Here is an 18,335-nt window from a genome sequence, read left to right as displayed (position 1 = left end):
AAACTTGTAACATAAGAGATGAAGACAGAAAAAGAGAGAGGGGGGAAAAAACCAAGTTAACAGAAAAAAAAAAAAAAAAAACAAACCCAAGAGCTAGAATTAGTAGAATCAAATCCAGGAGCAGAAGAAAACTTCAATAAAAGAATAATTAATGTTCTCAGAGAGATAAGAGGAGATAATGCATCCATAAAATGAGAACAGGGTTATAAAACAAAGGAATATAAAAGAATAAGGAACAATTCTGAGAAGCTAAACATATAAGAGCAGAAATTAAAAGTTCAGTAGAAGATTTGAAAAGTAGGGTCAAGGGACTTCCACGGACAGTAGGAAAAGAGGACGGCACTGTAGAAACTAGGAGAGAAAAAAATAAGGACGTTAGAAGCTCCATCCAGGAGGGCTGCCAGGAGGGAGTTCCAGAAACAGAGAGCAAGGACACCTTAGGAGCAGGAGTTATTAGGAAGCTATACGTGAAAATCCCCTGGGTTAAGGATGTGCGCGTGCCCCCAGACTGCACGAAGGACCACCGTGGCTGGAACAAACCCACCCCAAGGCCCATGATTGTGGAGCTTCAGAATGCTAGGGATAAAAATGACACAACTTTCAAGAGAGGAGAAAAGTGAGTGGTATAGAATAGTTGGAGCACAGAACAGAATTGGGTTTTCCAGCAGCATCCCTGGAAGTTAGAAGACACTGAGACAGCACCTTCAGCCTTCTGAGGAAATGTGGTTTCAACTTGGCCTTCTGTTCTCAGGAAGCAGGCCCTCAGGAGGGAGAGGGCATAAAGTAGAGTCAGACAAGCATGGTCCCAGACAAGCACACACCTCCTACGCCCCCTTTCTCCGAGAACTACTCGAGGAAGATTGGCACCAATGAAACAAGAGAGTTAGCCACAAGAGAGAATGGTATATGTGGGAGACAAAAGAACGGACCCCCCCCCCAAAATGTCCACTTCAGAATCCCCGGGGCCTGTGAAAGTCTGAACTTACAGACAAGAGGGTATTCGGGGTGTAGACGGAATGATCATTGCTAATCAGCTGACCTTGACGTGGGAGGTGATCCTGGATTGTCCCGGGGAGCCCAGTGTAATCCCAAGGGGACCTTGGAAGGAAAAGAAGGAGGCAGGAGAGCAGGTCAGAGTAATGCAGGACAGAAAGTCTCCCCCAGGGTTGCTGGCTTTGAAGGTGGAGGCAGGGAGCCATGGGCCAAGGAATGTGGGCATCCTCTGGAAGCTAGAAAAGGGAAGGAAATGGGTCCTCTTTTTCCTAGAGTCGTCAGAAGGGGCGCACCTCTGCCCACACCTGGATTTAACCCAGTGAGGCCCATTTCAGAACCTGACCTCCAGAGCTAGTAGATAGTAAGTTATGTTGTTTTAAGCCACTTAGTTGGTGGTAATTTGTTACAGTACCGTTAGAAATGAATGCATTATGGGATCCACGAAACAAGGGATTTACTTAAGAATTCCCAGGTGACAGCTGTGCTGAAGTCTCAGCTCCAGACTGGGGCTGGAAGGTGGGGAACTCTGGATGGGATGACTCCCCCCCACCCACAAAAAACAAGGGAACTGACATTCCTAATGCGCTGAGCTAATTGAGGAGGGATTTTAACAGCTCTGGCAGTCTGTTTGTGTATAAATAAATGGGAGGTGCATATAAAGCCATTTTTTCCCTTAAAATGTTTATTATTTTGAGAGAGAGAGAGAACATGAGCAGGGGAGCGGCAGAGAGAGAGGACAAGAGAGTGAATCCCAAACAGGCTCGACACTGTCCGCACAGAGCCCGACGCGGGGCTCGAGCTCACGAACTGTGAGATCATGAACCTGAGCTGAAATCAAGAGGCAGACCCTTAACTGACTGAGCCACCCACGTGCCCCAAGCCATTTTTGACACGAGAGAAAATAAGTAATGCAAGAAAGGAAATATTATCATGTGGCTCCTCCCTGAGCAACCTCACCACAGTCACAATACTGGGAACGCGGGCAAATGATTTAACCAAAAGTGGTTGTATCACTCTACTGTACCTGTTGAAGGTACAGAGAACAGAAATGTGTGTTTTGAGGAGGCGGCATCAGGGAGATAAAACCTTAGCTTCTATTACACAGCATTTGCAGGTAACAGCCCAAAGTGAGAAATCCAGAAATAGTGGCTTATAGCCTGTGCCATGAAATAAATTGTGCCCCCCCCCGCCCCCTCAATCCGTGTGTTGAAGTCCTAACCGCCCCCCCCCCCCAGCGTGGCCGTATTTGGAGTAAAGAAGTAAGGTTCAACCAAGTCATTGGGATGGACCCCCGATCCGACAGGATTAGTGTCTTTATACGAAGAGATACCAGAGAGCTCACTCTCTTCCCTGAGTCAGGACACAGCAAGAAGGTGGCTGTTGGCCTGCAAGTTAGGAAGGAGGGCCCTCACCAGAAACCAAATCGGCTGGCACCTTGATCTTGGACTTCCCAGCCTCCAGGAGTGTGAGAAATAAATCTGTGTTGTTTAAGCACCACCACCACCGCCCCCCCACCGCAACGGCTGCCCCGCCGCTCAGTCTGTGGCATTTTGGCATGGCGGCCCCAGCTGATGAACACAGCATGCTATTTAGAAATACAGCAGCAAAGAACATAAGAAATAGATAAGCAGCTGAGAGTGGTATCCCTGGGAATTGGGGCTCAGTATCGGGCGGGCCGGAGCTTGGCCTGCTACTTTTCACTGTTGGGCTTTTATTCCTTCTGATTTTTCAAGCCTTGTGTAGGTACTAGTTTGGTTTTTAAAAGATAACCAATTAGGAGACACCGAAGGGAACGTATTGGCTTAGGTAAGTGAAAAGGCCAGAAGCAAGGTGACCTTCAGAGCAGTTTCTTCAGGCCTCCCGTTCTGGTTTTCTATAGCTGGGCACCGCCATCTGAACTCTTTGGTTCACAAAAGGGCTGCAGCAGCTTCAAGCCTTGCATACAGCCTCCGCGTCTCTAAAAATGGAGCTTCTCCCCAAGAGGTCCCCAGCGAACATCTTGCATCTTCTGTCACAAAATTTGTCCGATCACCACAACCAAGGAGCTGAGCTAAGCTGGTTGGCTTAAGCCAGCCATGACCACCCTGGAAGCGCATTGTCTATGGGGAAAGCAAGCGGTAATCTGGGAGGAAGTGGGGGTTCTCTTACCAAGAGGAAGGGGCGGAGAATGGCGAATGGCTCGAAAGAGCCATGTCCACCGCACATGTGTTCCTCTGGAGAGTATTTCTCCTCCTTGTGAGTTGTAGGTGCCTGTGAATACTTGAGATTGATTGGTTGGTTGGTTGGTTTGATGTCATTTAAGCTAAATCTGAACTTTTGCTCCGTGTGATCCATGAGATGGGGAAGATTGACTTTGGTAGAGAAAATGACTTTGATAAAGGTTAAAAGGGGGATGGCATCCCTTGCCACGTAAGGGATTTGGGAACACGAAGAATAAAAGGCAGAGGTGAGTCCACAGCCCCATCTTCTGAGGGAAGGTGTGCATTGTTGTGACTCAGTTGGACAGGGTCAAAAAGCTCAGCCTTAGGAAGACCGTGGGATTGAGGGAGGACCCCTAGACATTCCCCGGACACTGAACCTCTCTCCCCAGCCAACCTGCTGCAGATGCCTGAGATTACATCATCAGAAACTCATCTCAGTGTAAGAAATTCCCATGACCTCTGGGAGGGTGGTGCATTTGGCTGTTACCTGTCACTAAAGCTGTAAAGTTAGTTTGCCAAATCCTTCTTAGACAGCTGCGACCAGAGGGCGCCCTGCCTGTGGGAGGGGAAGAGGGGGGAAAAGCATCCAGAGGGGTGGGGCCAACTCAGCAAGGGGGGAGGCGGGGGAGGGGGGAGGAAACAGCATCAGGTGAGGACCAAGGAGGGAGCAGGACCAGTGTCTGGTCCTTTGTCCCTGAAGGATTAGCCTTTACCCAGGTCCTGATAAGGGGAGCGCTAGATGCCGTCTACACTGCAGTCACCCATCTTGCCAAAGTCACGGGCTCTCTCTCCATCCTCTCTGACTGATGCCCACAGCTGGGGGACACTTGGGTGAGGCAGGAAGCCGGCTGTCCCAAATGTCCACCGCATCTGCACCCACCGGCTGAGCCGAATGCTTCCCTAGAGGCAGCTGGCTTAGTGCCCAAACCTGTTTATGCCAGTGGAACTTGCTGTTGTAATTATGCAATTTAATTAAGTATTATACAAACCAATTAAATACCATAGCAAAAAAAAAAAAAAAAGAAGAAGAAGAAAAAAAAAAAAGGTTGTTCCCAATGAAAACTAAGTTAAAGCTTTGGAAAGGCATAACAAGAATGGCTGTTTTCCCAAAATGTGGGTGAGTTGGGTGTGGGTGAATAGCCATGAAAGTTTAGGGAAATATCCATCAAATCGAGGGAGACTTGTGCACTCAGATTATTTTGCAAGTATATTTAATTTCTCATTCTGCTGAAGAAAACCTATAATTGGAAAGTGGGGACAATGCTGCAGGAGGGTGACCTCTACAAAAAAGACAATAGGATCTGTTCCGTCCAGGAGATGCGAGATGAAGGAAAAGGCCTGGCTTTACATCCCAAGTTTCGTGAATGAATATCCAACCATACATTCGTTAAAATGTTTCGATTAGTCAACCAACCAGCTCAGCTCAGAGCATGTTTTCGCTGGGCTTCAGCCCCTGGAAACTAGCTCCCTCCCCTCTGAATGAGAGGTATGCAGAGCAAGCTTACATTTGGGGCCACAGATGCTGAGTTGGCTGGGTTTCCCAGAGCTGGCAGAATTGGGAGTAGCCAGGGAAGAAGTTGGGGATGGCTTCAGCCCAGGCCAGTCCCTCGGCTGCCTCCCAGATGTTTCCCTGGGGGCCTACGCAAGAAGCTTCAGTCCAGCCTGTGCTCTCTGTGTTCCCCCCTGCTCCCACAGCTATCACAGTGGGACAGAGTGATTCCATAGCCATTTTTAGACAGTCTTCTGCTCCTACTGTTGATATCCCCCCCATCCTTCAAGCCTCTGGTTACTATCTGTTGCCTCCAGGAAGCCTTCCCCGATTACCCCCCTAAACTTACTGAGTGCACCATCGTCTTGCATTTAGTCTTGACTGCCTTACTATCTTTCAACAATCACCACCCTGCAGGATTGCAAAAATGCCACCGCGAACAGTACTATCATGGTCACGGAGATTCAGGAGTATTTGCCTTGAGGATGACTTATAAGCTGATGTGAGACAATCAATGAACCCCTGGGGGACTACAGGACCCCTCCTAGAGCCCTGGGTCTATAGCACTGAGGGGCAAATTGCGGGAGTTCAGCTCAGCTCGGTACTTTCCAGCAAATTTAAATCAGAGACTCTCTGTAATCAGGGCCCTGGGTAGGGAGGAGAGGGGAGGGCCAGGAGGGTCCAGAGATGAATGATTCACAGTTGTGCTTGTCCCCAAGAGCCAATGAGCTGGTGGGGAGATGGCCACCTGCCTGAGGAGCTTGGACAGTCTTATATCCTAGACTCGTCTGTTGTGAGAATTGTATGCCATTTCCTTTGTCATTTGTACGTTTTCTCTCTCTCTCTCGCTCTCCCTCTCTTCCCCCCCCCCCCCCCACACAAACACACACACACTCACACAGTGCTGAGGGAAATGGAGCTTCTGGGCAGACTTCTTGTAGGAGGTGGGGTCTGCAAAGATCTGAGTGGGGAGCCTTGAGGATCAGTAGGGCCAGACAGGAGTGCTTATGTCTCACATGGATACATGTGGTGCTTCTGCTGGGTGCTGATAATGCCTGGTGGCCTCTCTCAGGATCATTTCTGATGCCTCCTCCTAAGAGGGGAAGCTGGATGGTGAAGGCAGACCTCTCTTTCCTAAGTGATGCCAAGCAAGTTCCAGAGAAGAGCTCTGACTAGGTTTTTCCAAGCCCCAAAGGCTGGGTGACACAGCTGGGTGACTTGGGACAGCCGCTTTATGCCTGCTGTCCCTAGATCACTAGTGGTATCCCCCTTCACTCTCCAAAGGGTCCCTGTTGGGACAATAAAAAGTATGGGTTCCCTACCCATGCTCCATGGTGGGGGTGTCCAGGGAGGTAAGGGGCAGGAGCTAGAGGGGACAGTTTTAGAGTCAGCCTTCTTCTAGGGGCACCCCTCCTGCTGTAAGGGCCTCTGGTCCTCTTTCCACACGCCCAGCACACCATCCACGTGTGCATTCTTGGTTATTGTGTGTCACTTACGTACTGGTTGTCCGTGTTATTCAGAGTCAATGGTGGAGTTCAAAAACTAAAAGTGAAATAAATCCCTTTCCCAGGGGATATAACTTTCCCACCTGAGAGGAGGCTGGAAATACCTTTTCTCTGAGAGAAAGAAACGCTGGCACTAAGTATTCCATCACAATGGATACCAGGTGGAGATGCAACTTTCTGGAAAGCAGATTTAGCTAGAAGGAGGAGAGAGAGCAACAGGATTCAGGGAACCAGGTCAGGGCCGGGGGCAAGACCCACAGAAGCAGGAGAAGCTGTCCAGGGGAAGCCTGTGACCGCTGAAGACGGAACAGGCCCGCCTCCCCATGCCGCTGTCTGGAGCCCTGAACGCCGCCATTACCTGTCTGATATCACTCCCCGCTCGGGCTGACCAGGCCTGCTCCCACTGCGCCCTCTGATTCCCGCTCCCCACACTTGCCTTCTGCCAGCCTCAAAATCCCAGTCCACTTGGCCGTAGAACCAGGCAGCGGGGCTGGAGTCCCATCACCCAGCCACGCAAGTTCCACAGCATGTGTCCCCCTGAACGCCATCAGCCAGTGAGATCAGGCACGGAGAACCCTCTTGAGCCGCCCCTACCTCATCTCGCCCCTGCAGGGGTCCGGCAGACGAAGACTTAACATGCTTGCTTTCGTTTCCTTGTGGTAGAGACCGCTTTTCCTTTTGCCAAATGTGAGCTGTTATTTGCAATGAGAAAGCTGCATATTCTTTGCCTATGTTGTGACTGAGAATTAACCTGTCCTGCTTCACCAGCCAGGGAGCAGTGGGAAGGCCCCCCTCAGTGGACACCCTCCCCCTTCCTACCCTAGCCCTCGGGCAGGGGGCTGCTGGGGTCCAGGGGGCGGATGTGGGCAGCCACTGCCCTCTCTCTCAGCTGCTCCAGGCCATTCCCTGCTGGCAGATTCTTGCTCAGATTTGCCCAGCCCCAGGAACACTTCCCTGAGGCCAGAAAAAATAAAATATGCGTGACTGAACAGCCAGGCCTGGGCCGGGCAGCCTGACCAGGGAGATTGGGCCTTTGATCCTTAGACAGGCTCTCCTCCCCTCCCTTGCTTCCCCAGGCCAGGCCCCACTGTTGGCTTTGCTCCGGGCTTAGCCCTCCCTCCTTCTCAGGGTTATTTTAAGATTCTAGGCCAAGGTCACAGAAATTTGGACTTCGAAGGGGCCATCACCCCCAAAGCAATGACTAAAGGAGGATTCAGTTGCCTTAGAAGATGCTGTTCCCAGCAACACGCAAACACTCCTTTCTCAGAATCAGACCAGACCAAACCGCTTGGTGCCCTGCTGTGCTAGGTAAGATGGGCTGGACCTCAGTTCCTGCTCTAAAAACACTTCCGGGGCCACCCCCGCATCCGGGCCCTGGGCTGAGGGCCTTCATTCTGCTTCAGCCTCCCCGCTGCTCCTGCAGGCTGCTTTGAGGTGACTCCCCATACTTGCCCCCTCATTTCAGGGCACACTGGCCTCTTGGCCCTTCCCAGGTGGAGCAGGGGCTCAGCTGCCAGCATCCTGCTAGATGGGGGCTCAGGGCTGAGCGGGCCAGCTTGTGCCAGGTGCGCTGGGGGAGGCCCCTTGGAGATACGCTGTCAAGACTGTGGACGGTGGCCCCATGACCAAACACAGTGTCTCCCCCCCCCCCCCCCCCCCCCCCCCCCCGTCAGAGTGTTACTTTTGCCTGGATTCCGCTCTTCACGCCCTGTTCAGCTAATACTTTGCTGGGGGGGGGGGGGGGATGGGTGGTCAGGGAGGCTTACAGTCAGATTCTTTCCTTTGGTGGGGAGAGCAAGAGGCATACAGATAATCACTGTTTAATCCAGTCAATGTTTATCAAGCACCTACTATATTGGTGTTAGGGGTGGAGGGGCAGGAAAAGGCTGGGAGGAGTCTGGCTTGCAGGTGAGAGGCCGAGTCTCTTTTTGATCCCCCTCTGGAAGGCAGAGAGGGTGAGGCGAGTGCAGGCTGTGTGCTCTGGAAGGGTAAATTAAGGCCGAGTCACTGCCCAGTAGCCAGAGATGTCCTGATTGCTGCGGTGCTCTATCCTGCTGGCTCACCCACTTGGCTTTCCATTTTCACCGCACACGGGACACAGTGGTACCTCACATTGGGAGGGCCGTGCTAGTCTCCTGCTCCAGCTCCCAGTCCCCCTCATGGGGCCCAGATGCCCAGTGGTGGCTCAGTGATGGCCTGTGTGCTGATTGGCCCTGAGTACTATGTTTTGGCGTGGTTGATCTTTTTTTTAAAAAAAAAATTAATAGACTTGACTTTTTAAAGCAGTTTGCGGTTTATAGAAAGATTGAGCTGAAAACACAGAGACTTCCCATCTACCCCTTTTCCTCTCCCTTCCCCCACCCCAGCGTCCACTATTGCTAACATCTTGCATGAGCGTGTATTTTTGTTGCAACTGATGAGCTGGTACTCATACGTCATTGTGAACTAAAGTCCATAGTTTACATTAGAGTTAGAGTTCACTCTGTGTTGTACAGTTTTATGGATGTTGCACGTATAGAGACACGTGTCTGCCATCGCAGGATCGTAGTTTCACGGCCCTAAACCTCCTCTGGGATTCACCTGTTCATCTGTCTTCTCTTCCCCTGGTAACCACCCATCGTTTTACTGTCTCTGAGTTTTGCCGTTTCCAGAATGCCATACGGCTGGCATCGTCTGGTATGTAGCCTTGTCAGATTGTCTCCCTCTTCACGGAACTGTCCTTCCAGAGAAAAGCTGATCTCACTCACCTCACCTGAGACTACGCAAATGCCAGTCCCCGTGCCACGTTTTCCCTCCGTTTTCTCATTTAATTCTTCCTTAACCCCTGTGAGGGAGGAAATAGGCTCCATGATCCTGCCCATTCTGCTGGGGAAAATCTGAGGCAGAGAGCGGTTAAGTCACTTGCCCAAAGTGACACAGCAGGGTTAGTCTGGCTCCAAACCACAGCACATCGTGGCCTCCTGAGAGCCACAGGCCCTGCGGCAGAGACTGTGACCTTGCCGTCCCCAAGGGCACCTCTCATGGCCTCTGCCCCTCCCTGTGAGGCTCACCACTCAAGGCGAGGAGGCAGAGTTGATCACTTTAGTGTCATTGACGGGGGCGGAGAGGGGAATCTGCCTGTGCTGGCCTCTATCCAGAGTCAGAGAGCCCTCATCCCAGCCACGCATGCTTGCTGAGGGGCTGTGGTGGGGGCTAAGCCGGACACAGCCTGAGCCTGCCTTCCCACCATTTTGGGTGGGTGTATGTGGGCTCCAGGCTGGTGCCCTGGGGACCTGGGTTCTGGTTCTCGTCTTATCTCTGACATGATTTAGGATGAGTTATTTGCCCTCTCTGGGCTTGGGTTCCCTGGCTGTAAATACAGGGATTTATAGGGCTCCTCCAAGCACAAGACATCGTTTACAAAAAGCCAATAGAGAACTTCAGCAGAACAATAACCAATGTATGTCACATGCTGATTGTAAGGGCATTGGCAGCCCAGAAGACAAGGATTAGTGCAGACTAAAAAAAAAAAAAAAAAAAAAAATTCTTGAATTTGCATCAGCTCTCAAGGCAGCATCTCTGCAGCCCTTCTGATGAAAGGACGGGTCTTTATCAACAAGCAGAAAGGCCATGAGAGGTCAAGGCCATGTCTTCAGTAGGCTTTGACCTGGACCCAGCCCAGGTTTGCCCCCCTGGGGTGTCCAGGGCCAACATGGCCTGACATCCACAGGCATCGGTTCACTCTGGGCATAAACTCCCACTGTCCCTAAACCATGCCATCCTCTGGTCGGTCCCTTCTGGATGGTGTTGTGCAGGCTAAACATATACGACACTCGCAGGCAATGCAGGAACCCTTGGGAAAGGCCTCTGAGTCCAAGGACTTGGTTTGAACACTGCTAGAACTTGCTAGATGAATGCCTCTGAGAAAGTTACTCAGCTTCTCTGTGTCCCCATCTTCCTGACTTTCAACCATCCTGCAAAGAGTTTGCATGCAAGAAACGTACCTTTTCATGTCTACGTCCCCAACAGGTAGCCAAGACCCTGGGACACAACAGGCACTCAATACATGAATTAAGTCTCTCCTACCTGCCTGCCAAGCGAGTGGGAAAATACCCTTTTAATCAGGACTGCATCGCACCAATATTAGTTAATATTAACTAGTACCGGTGCTAATGTTACTATTAGTATTAGGTTGTGGATCACACAGTTGTGATTCAGACCTGGTCTTATTGCTACTAAAAGTCATGAGTGATCTGGAGGCAGGAGCATGGGCAGCCGTGGGCCTCCCACCGTCCGGTGTCTGTCAGAACTTGGGGCAGAGAGAAGAGGGGACTCGGAGAAAGGGAGGGATGTGGGACTGCATGGTCTGGTCAAGGGCCAACCGTCTCTCTCCATGACAGCAGGCTGGAACCTGACCCCTCTGCTCCTTGAATGCTCCTTCCTTCCCGCCTCCGGGAGAACCAATAGCAGCTGCCCGCAGAGGCCTGGCCCTTGACAGACAGTGCCAGCCGGTCATGGAGCCAAGGGCCGGCCGGGGAGATGGAACCTGGATGCTACAGTCTGGCCCATCTCCAGCCCTTCCTGGCGATTTGAGAAAACAAGTCATGAGTCCAGAATGTTCCTTGATGATCTAACGAGAGCGAGGCAGCCAGGTTGTGGGTTTGAGAGCCTCCAGGCCAGGGTCCGGGAAGGCCCCCGAAATCACTGGGCACAGACTCGCACCTTTGCTACCCAGAGGTGCAATAGTGTCCAACAGCTGGTAGGAAGGGTGGGGCTGGGGGTGGGGCGTAACGGTCAGCTTGGAGAGTTGCTAACTTCGCACGTTTCCTCGTATCGTAATGTCAGTTTATTTTAAGTTGGAGGGAGCTTAGTGACCACTCCTTCCTTCTGCAGATGAGAAGGTGCTGGTTCAGAGAAAGGCAGAGGCTCATCCAGAGCTCCGTGGGCCTCCTCTTGTCTCAGAAGCCTGCATTCGCCCCACCCCTTTTTAACCTGTAACAATACAACGCTGTTTTTTGAGGTTTTAAAAGCACCTTCCAAGAAAAAGCTCAGGACGCTGAAGAAAAAAAAAAAAAAATGATGCACGCTATTTATTCACTTCCACTTGGAGAAGCTGTTAGCTCTAATGACCTTTCCAAATTAATAAAATCTGTAAATGCTCAATTGTTCATTGCACACACCGAGTCGCACCTCTAAATGACTGAAGGCATCTGCGTGCCTGCCTGGAATACGCAGCTCCAGGGCTCGGCAGCCCACAGACGTGCTTTCCACCCCGGGCAGGGGGGCTGTGGTCAGATTCCCTGGGAGGGGAAGCAGGGCGGCTGTCCCTTTGAGAGCCTTGAGGGAGGAATGGTCTGTGGTGTGCTCAGCCCTGAGCCACAGTCCATGGCAGGCGAAAAAGATGAGCGACAGTCCCTGTCGGGGGGTCCTGCCGGGGATGCACCGGGAGAGGCAAGACTTCCAGACGTGAGAGTAAGGTAGTACCCAACTAAGCAAATGCTTGACTGCAGGCTGCGGCACTCAGAGAAAGCACAATGGGGAGCATCTGGAGGGCTCCATGAAGGAGGCAGAGCTTGCTGTGAGCCCCCCAGAAAGAGTCGGAGCAGGTCAGGTGGACAGCACGGGAGGGGCTTTCTAGGCAGGGAGCTGAGACGCGGCAAAGGGTAACAGTGACAGTGTCATCAGAGCTGGATGGAGGAGGAAGCAGGCAGGGGACACGATGGGTGGGACCGGTTGGGTGGAAGGAGGCCACGTTCTGGAGGGTGATGGTGTTTGGACCTCACGAGGTGGACGTAAGATAATCCTGTTACGCGATGCTCAGCCGCCTCCATCTGACATGGTGCTGCGCCAACGCCACGCTTAACAAGCCGTGGGGTTCCCTGGCCCAGAGCCACACTGTCCAGTTGGTCCCTGAGTCCCGGTGGCAGTCTCTCCCTGTCTGAGCTTATGGATGACACAGGCCACTCTTGACTTCCAAGGGGAAGATGGGCGGAAGTCTTGTAGACCATGTATGTTGTACTACTATTTCAGGGGAGTTTCTAAAAATCGTGATAAAATAATACACTACCAAATTTACCTTGTTAACCATTTTTAAGTGTACAGTTTAGGGGCATTAAGTATATTGGTGTTGCCATGCGGCCATCACCAGCATCCGTCTCCAGAACGGTTTCATCTTCCCAAACTGAGACTCTGTCCCCACTAAACACTGACTCCCCATCGCCACCTCCCCACAGCCCTTAGTGATCTCGAGTCTCCTTCTGTCTCTGTGATATCAGTATAAGTGGAATCCTACAGTATTTGTCTTTTTTTTACGTATATTTCTTTATTCTGAGGGGGCGGAGGGGCAGAGAGAGAGAGTCCCAAGCAGGCTCCACACCACCAGTGCAGAGCCCTAGGCGGGTCCCGAACTCACAAACCTGGAGATCGTGATCTGAGCCAAAGTCGGAAGCTTAACTGACTGAGCCACCCGGGCGCCCCCAGTATTTGTCGTTTTGGCTTCAAGGTTCATCCATGTTGTAGCACCTGCCAGAATTGCCCTCCTTTTTATGGCTGAATAATATTCCGCTGTGCGCATAGACCGCGTTTTGCTTATCCGTTCATCTGTCCACTGACTCTTGGGTTGTTTTCATCTCTTGCCCATTGTGAATCACGCTACTACACCCGTGGGTGTGCAAATATCTGTTTAAGTCCCTCGCAGGAGGATTTTGAGCTTTTTTAAAAAAAAAAAAAAAAGTGCCTTGGCTTTCACACAGTTGGGGCTGATCCGCAGGCCCTCGCTGCTATGGCTGCCTTCTCCTGCCGTGCTAAGGCTCTTGTGCCTTGAGCAGAGCTCTTTGTCACACTGTGCCAGGGACCCAGACTCAAGGCTGGACTCTGGCACGCACGGCCATCCCCACACCACGCTAAGCCGCTTCAGTGTGCCTGTTAGCCAGCTTCAAGCCTCTTGGCCTTCACTTCTTATCCCGAAACACATCAGCCGTGCTGAGGTTGCAAGTGCTTTGTGCTCTCGCTTGGTAAGTTCTCTGTCCCGCCTTCTGAAATGTATTTAGCCACGATCGTAAAAGCCAAGGGACATCACTCATGCACGGTTCTCCCTTCTTGTCCTATGTCGTCCTCTCGCCTTCTCCCTCCGAAAACCCGCATGTGCTGCTGATGCACTAAAGGGCATCCTGTCTTGAAGCATCACTATCTCTGGGCATTAATTGCCTCTACAGATCCCAAACTCACTTAAAGCACATTAAAGCGGTGACACACTCAGGCAGAAAGGCAGGAGAATTCACAGTTCAGGTTGGCATTGTCATTAACTCAAGTCTTTGGTGTCAACTCCCTCCCGCACCGAACGTCCCGCCTGGCCTTACGGTCAACCTCCGCAATGCATTTTCTGGCCTTTGTTGGTTTGTGTCAGCTCTTGAACATTATTTAAATGTAGTTTGGGGCCCATGCATGCAATTACCATTGTGTTATTATTCAGAGCCAGATTGTTAAGATTCAGGCAGCTGTACAAGGAGATGCCCTGTGCTGTGAGGTCCAATTTAGGAGGGCCTTCCGAGCCGGCGCACGGGGTTGCTAGGCAACCCCATGCTACAGAAGAGGAGGCCTCACTCCGGAGTGGGAAGAAGCCCGGCGCCTTCAGGGAATTGGAGGCAGTGGTCAATCTGAGACTGGCATGGCGCCGTGGAGGGGGAGGGAGGCGTGTGGGGAGCCAGGGGCGCGCACCCAGCTAGCACGCGGTGCTCCTGGGAGGGGAGCGTGCTGTTGGGAGTAAGAAGGAGAGAAGGTGCAGCAGCCCGAGGTCGGCCAGGAAACTGCCAAAGGCTACCAGAGCAGATGCTAATATGCTTCTCCATCCCTTTCTTCTCTTTGCAGGAAATGAGCAGGTTTGCAGAGAAACTGCTGGCCTGAAATTTAAGACGAAGGCATCATTGCCTGTGAGTATGAATTTTGCTTTCTTGGGTCTGTGGTTTGACAGTGTTCCTGGGAGTAGGCGGGTTTCCCTGTTTGGGGAAGGGGTCATGACCTTGATGGAGTCGGCTTTTGGTTCTTCTGGAAGGTGTGTCCGGCTGGGTGGGGCTGGACTCAGGAATGCAAGGCTACCAGCGGAAGGTGGATGGTTGGAACCCAGGCTCTGCCCTCCCACTGGCTCAGGAAAGAGTGACTCCCTTGCGGTTGATTAGTATTTGGGGGGAGAGCAGGACTCCGGGAGGGTAAGGAAGGTGTGCATTTTTTTGCCCTGGAGCCGCAAGCAGTTTGCACAATTCTGAATTTGTTGCCAGGTTGACCCTATTTAGAACTGTACATTCTCGTATAGGCCGTTGAACAGTGTGTTAAACTAAGAGCAATCATACAGCCCAATGTTTTACTCAAGCTGAGAATATTATTAATCGCCAGGTGCCTGGCAAGAAATAGCCAGAGAGATAGAAAGAGAAGCAGTGGCCTAGGCTCTGTTTTGGAGGTGCCTTCAGTCCAGGGTGGGAGGAGAGGAAACCGGGCATGTGAGGGTATTAAAGACCTTTACGATCAAGCACACAGTCCAGTGTGGCACATACACCACAGCCAGAAGTGCTGGTGACAGGAATGGTTAGGGCACACTTCCTGGGGACAGAGGGACTTGAACTGGGCTGATGGAGGAGGGAAGCCGGTCGGGGTGTGGGGGCAGGAACAGGTGCCGGGATGGGAACACCCAAAGGCCTATGGGGAGGATGTCATAGACATCCTGAAGGGGTCCTAGATAGTCGGAAGGGGGATGGGGGTGGGGAGAAAATGCCGGTGACATTGGGTAGGACCAAGTGGTAAAGGGCCAGAAGTGGCTTCGTGAACGGTCCATGTGCAAAAAAAAATCAGGGTGGAGTAAGGCATCCCTCATTTATGTAAATAAAATCGAGTTTCTGCCAGTTTGTCTGTGACCCATATGAAAGTGGCCGCATGGAGTTTTCACCGAACTTGAAGTTGTATCTGAGATCAATACAGACCCTGGATCAATGATAGGAAATTCACATTGGGGATCCTCCCTAGATGTCAGAGAGAGAGAGAGAGAGAGAGAGAGGATAGAGAGAGGGGGCCCTCTCCAGACAGCTGCAGCTGACCACCACCCGAGACCCGTGTGATCCATGAGGAGGTGCCCTGAGCTCCAGGTGGACAGTCACCAGGACAGGGCTCCCAATGTCCACTTGATTTTCTCTGGAGCTGCTTCTCACATAGGGAGCTCTAGGTACGATGCCCAAGATGAGAGGAAGCTCAGATTTACTTATTTGGCAAAGGTTGATTACTTGTTCCAAGCAAGCAGGGGAAGCTAGCATGTTCTCAGTCTCACGAATAACAACCAACACGTATATAATTTTGCCAGTTTGCAGCACACTTGCCAGTATAGCCGCAGATGAGCTTCGCAGAGGCTCTGTAGATAGTGCCATTTTGCAGATAAGGAAACTGAGGCTGGGAATAAATATTTTGCTTGAGTTCTTTAGCCAAGAAGTGATCGAGCCAACGATTATGCTGACTTTCTGGGGCACGTAACTGCGGATCTGATTGGGGGATAGGCTGCTGAGTCGGCCCCTGCCTCCTGCTCAGCCATCCTGGAGAACAAGAGTATTTGTGTGGTCCCGCAGGGCTCTGCTGGTGGGAACTCTCTGCTCTGTCTGGTCAATATTTTGCTGTGCTGGCTTTCATGGGATGTGCAGTGTTGACTGGTGATCTTTGGGCCGGGCAGGAAGGCAGCCTGCCTCAAAGAGGCAGGCTCCTGTGTCTTTCTACCACCAGGGACAACCCACTGGAAAGATACTAGAGCGTTCCATTTTGAGCTGCGGTTTGGCTGATTTAGGCTGGGTTGCCTAGAAGCAGAGCTTGAGACAGGGATTCAGGTGCATGCGATATACCAAGGGAGAGCTTTTAGGGACTACTTGTCAGGGAGAGGGGGGGATGTGCCAGGGCTAGTCTTTCCTTGGCTTGACCCATGTGGATTTCCGCGGTGTCTGGCCTGGCAGCAAGGGGAAGGCCTCAAGTAACCCCTCATTCACCACTGGCCACTCTTGGGAACGGTGCTGCTGGTGTGACCTCCAAGGCATGCCCTTGACCAAGAGCCAGGGTTGGGAGAACATCACAGGTGAAAGCAGCTGGGAAGTGGGCGTCCCAGCGAGAAAAGGGAGGCTGAGGGGGGCCATTGGTTGCACCTACTCTCGTGCCTGTGAGCATCACTACCGTGAAGACAGCCAAATATGGTTTTTACCTGATTCGGCCGTAATTTCCACTGTCGTAAATTTGCATTTTAAGCGTGTCGGTATTAAAATAGCAATCGTAAGTATCAAAGCCTGTGTTCAATGAAACATGGATGTGCTTTTCGAAACTGTCCTTTTACTCTTAATAGGTCATACGGTCCCATGACTGAATTCAAAAATACCGAAAGGTGTCCTGTGACAAGTCTCCTTCCCGCTTCTGTCCCCAAGCTGCCTGGATCCTCTCCTGGCGACAAAACCAACATTACCAGGGTTTTTGTGTTACTTTCCAAGGACAGTCTAGGCACCGCAGCAATGGTGTGGCTTAGATTTCAAAGTTTTGGTGAGCCTGGTGCAGTCCAGTAAGAGACCACTCAAGAGCCAGCAGCTGGGGCTCTTCCTTCTGAAGGAATTGAGCTAAAATGTGCCTTTTATTTGGAGAGAGAGAGTAATCCACCAAGTCAGCCCCCAGGGGAATGTTCAAAACGCATGTAAACTTTCCAAACGTTTCCAAAGTTTTTACAGTTACTATAGAAACAATTGATGTCTGAGTTACAAATTATTATTACTTCCTCCTTAAGGCAAATCACCTCTAAAGAATTTGAGATGCTGTGTTACAGCCCTCGAAATTCGCAAATATTTAGAATAATTAAAAATTGCACCAAAGTCACTAGTTCAAATTATTCCCGACTCATTGCACTGATTGCTACCATCGTTTGCATATCGTTTGCTGACTTCCTGAAACATGTATTGTCGCCATAATGGGTTTAGGTGCATCGTAGCATCAGCACCTTGTGAATTTTCACTGTGGTTTCCTTTCATAAAGTGACTGCTGCGGTTTGGAGGTACTTTCTCAACATAGCGATGGAGTAGGACCGAGGCCGGTGAGCTCCCTGTCGTGGAAGGAGCAGGAAGAGTCGCTGGGCCATCTGTCTACAAAGTTGCACAGGAAATCTTCCCTACGTGATGGGCAGGTTTAGGCTACTCACGTCCTCTCATTGCTAAGCGCATGGTCTCTGGAACTTCGTTATCGTTATTGCCTTGAAATCCAGGCCATCCTACTCACACTACCTGCTCATCTTCCAAATTTTGGTTTCACAGGTGCTGTCTCATGCCTATAAATGGCCAAACAGAACTGACTTTGTAATCTCAGAGGTCTGGCGTGTGTGTGTGTGCGCGCGCGCACGCATGCACGTGTTTCTTGCCAACGGGCTCACTCCCTTGAGTTCTCTGTCATGTTCATGCTCTCGGAGGTTGCCCGAAAATCCTCTAACTTGTGCATGACCAGTTTGAGCCCCGAGACAGATTTTGGTGGCACCCCCACGAGGCAACGGGAAAAAAAAAAATCTCATTTCCGTCCGAGAAATAGAATCATTATCTTGATTGAAATAATCTCTTTCCCCAACCTGCAGCCAGATAAAGCATCACATTGGTGGAGTTTCCTTATCACTGCACAGAATTTGCAGGACACAGAATAATGGCCTGTCAGCTGCCGCTGGTGGGGTGGTTCCGCGAGGCAGAGCCCCCCCCCCCCCCCCCCGCTCTTGGCCTGATTTGGATCATACGGTGTCTGGTGGAGTGTAATATCATTCCATTAATGGCACATTTTTATTATATTAAGGTGAGAAGCAGTGTAAAGTCTGGGACACCATGAGGAAGAAGTGCATTAGTGCTATTCCTATGGTGATTGTCGTTCATCAGACAACATCTAACTTCTGTGGGCACTTGGAAACGGGACTAAAAGCTGTAGATGTTTGTATACTTTTAGGACGTGAGTGTTCTGGAACCTTGTCCCGGCGAGGCCTGATCTTCCCAGGACTGCAGTCAGGGTATGGGCTTGAGAAGGAGGGCCGTTTTGGGTGCAGAGCCAGAGGTCAGTAAGCCAACGTCTTTGGGGAAGGAAACAGAAAATGCTGTGGGTAGGGAGGTGGGGGGGGTGGGCGGGGCGCTGGCTTCAGGGCAG

General features: G+C 51.3%; 1 protein-coding gene across 5 annotated transcripts in view; it reads left to right on the top strand.

Annotated features, from left to right (window-relative positions):
- The window catches only part of ZBTB7C (zinc finger and BTB domain containing 7C), a 348,220-nt gene that overhangs the window by 182,593 nt on the left and 147,292 nt on the right, over nucleotides 1–18,335 (top strand). For 3 of the 5 annotated variants that reach the window (XM_053205568.1, XM_053205570.1, XM_053205569.1), the window contains one exon: nucleotides 14,034–14,095. The gene's annotated coding sequence lies outside the window, so the exon portion shown is untranslated. Of the gene's footprint in view, nucleotides 1–6,855; nucleotides 7,497–14,033; nucleotides 14,096–18,335 lie in introns of those variants that run through there. The other 2 variants (XM_027068923.2, XM_053205571.1) reach the window with 1 other exon arrangement.

This window comes from Acinonyx jubatus, chromosome D3 (genome assembly GCF_027475565.1).
Source record: "Acinonyx jubatus isolate Ajub_Pintada_27869175 chromosome D3, VMU_Ajub_asm_v1.0, whole genome shotgun sequence".
NCBI classification, from domain to species: domain Eukaryota; kingdom Metazoa; phylum Chordata; class Mammalia; order Carnivora; family Felidae; genus Acinonyx; species Acinonyx jubatus.
Note: the sequence above shows the minus strand (reverse complement) of the source record. Positions and strands in the feature narration are given on the sequence as shown.